The sequence below is a fragment of the Carlito syrichta genome, unplaced genomic scaffold, assembly GCF_000164805.1.
Source record: "Carlito syrichta isolate Samal-C Ts95f unplaced genomic scaffold, Tarsius_syrichta-2.0.1 Scaffold315773, whole genome shotgun sequence".
Classification (NCBI taxonomy): Eukaryota; Metazoa; Chordata; class Mammalia; order Primates; family Tarsiidae; genus Carlito; species Carlito syrichta.
In genome coordinates, this window is record NW_007259869.1 from 25682 (window position 1) to 27814 (window position 2133).

A 2133-nucleotide genomic window follows, 5' to 3' on the forward strand; every position below is an offset into this window, starting at 1 on the left:
GATATTTTCATTAATTCATAGTCAAAGTGGAAGGAAACAGTTTCCAGGCTCTCTTATGTGGCTGTCACGAGCATGAGATTAGTATTTACCAGAAAAGATTTGGAAAGGACCTTTGAAAAATTTGAAAAGAATGTCAGCCAACCACAAGATAAAAAAAGTATTGTTGAGGGTTCAACAAAAAGATCAAAGCAACTTTTGGTTTGCTCATTTTGGAATTGAAACTACTCTCCATAATAATTGATCTAGAAAAACATTTTTTTTTTCTTGGTTGGCACCTGTGTTTACTTCAGGAAGAAGAGCTTGAAGACCTGGCACTGTCCAGTGGGGCCCCAGGACCTCCAGCTTCTCACTTTGCATTCGGGTTACGGAACTTCCATCCAGTAAAGATAGTCTTGTCCCCAAGAGACTCCTCAGTCCTCATGAGTTGCTTATACTGAGTGGCCAGATGCTCTGAGCAGCGGGGGGCATCAGACTTGATCTGTCCTGTGCAGAGCCCCTCCACAAGGTCAGCGATGACTCTGTCCTCAGTCTCCCCAGAGCGGTGGCTCACCATCACTCCCCTTCCGTTGGACTGAGCCAGTTTGCAGGCCTGGATAGACTCAGTCGCCAAGCTTATCTGTTTGAGCTTCAGGGGCAGGCAGTTGCAAACCTTCTTCTCAATGGCTTGGGTGATCCTCTTGGTGTTGGTGACTGTGAGTTTATCACCTGCGATCTGCATGTCCACCCCCAAGAGGAACGAGGTCCAGGTGGCCCAGTCATCCTGGTAACAGGGTCCTCGATGGAGACCACAGGATAGTTCTTGATAAAGCTCTTGTACAGTTCCCTGAGCTTCTCCACAGTGACGTGCCTTGTGGGATCATAAGGTGACTTAGTCAAGATCGTATTTCTGTTGTAATAGAACTCAGAGGCCACTATATCCATGCCGATCACTACCTTATCTGGGTAACCCACCACCAGGATGGCTGTCTTCAGCAGCTCTGGGGCTTCATTGTTCTCCCAGGATGTTGGGTGCGAAGCCACCCTCATCACTACATTAGTGGAGTACTTCCCATACTTGACCTTGATGACCCCCTTAAGGTGGTGACAGACCCTGGCACCAATGTGTATGGCTTCCTTGAAGGAGCTAGTTCCCACAGGCATAATCACGTACGCTTGCATGGCCAGCTTGTTTCCAGCATGAGAGCTCCCAGTGATCACGTTGAAGGCAGGCTCTAGAATAACAACATCAGTGTTCCCAGCAAGATCTGTGATGTGTTAGTATAGCGGCACTCCCTTCTCAGCTGCTCCGGCTTTACACATGGCCAAGGGCACGCTGGCATTGGCCCCAAACTTGGACTTACTCTTGGTTCCATCCTGCTCAATTATAAATTTGTCAACTTTTTCTTGATCTACAATGCTTAGTTTCTTTTCCAGCAGGGCAGGACTTAGAGTCTTGTTGATGTGTTCCACAGCCTTCAAGACTTCTTTCCCCAAGTAATGACATTTGTCTCCATATCTTAGTTCCAGAGCTTCATAGATACCAGTGGAAGCCTCACTGTACACAGCTGCTCAGAATTGGCCCTTGGCCATGTACAGGACCACCTCCACTGTGGGGTTGTCCCTGAATTCCAGGATCTCCTGGTAAAGATTTTCTGTGTAGCCATGGCTGGGACGCCTTCGCTGAGGTTTTGGACTGAGTCTAGGTGGCAGTTTGGACAGTGTCCTAGAATAACATTTAATAAACAGTTAAATATAGAAAAATTTAACCCAATTTTTACTGCCAGGGATAGAAGAACAGTTTTGACGAAATACTAGTTTGAGATGAAGGATCATAGACAGGACTCTTGTGACTCAGAGGTAAAATATGTCACCGACATATCTAGTTTTTTTTTTTTTTTGAGTTGGAGTCTCTCTCTGTCACCCAGACTGGAGTGCAGTGGCCGCTCCTGGCCACCGCAGCCTCGACCTGCTGGGCTCCGGCGATCCTTCCGCCTCAGCCTTCCAAGTAGCTGGAACTACAGGTGTGTGCTACCACGCCCGGCTAATTTTTGGTTTATTGTAGAGACGAGGTCTCACCGAGTTGCCCAGGCAGGTCTTGAACCCGCAGGCTCAGGCAATCCACTCACCTCAGCCTCCCAAAGCATGGGATTACAG

General features: G+C 47.8%; 1 pseudogene; it reads right to left on the reverse strand.

The window, feature by feature from the left end:
* Positions 1 to 346: 346 nt before the first annotated feature.
* Positions 347 to 1643, reverse strand: LOC103275828 (annotated as a pseudogene).
* Positions 1644 to 2133: the final 490 nt, after the last annotated feature.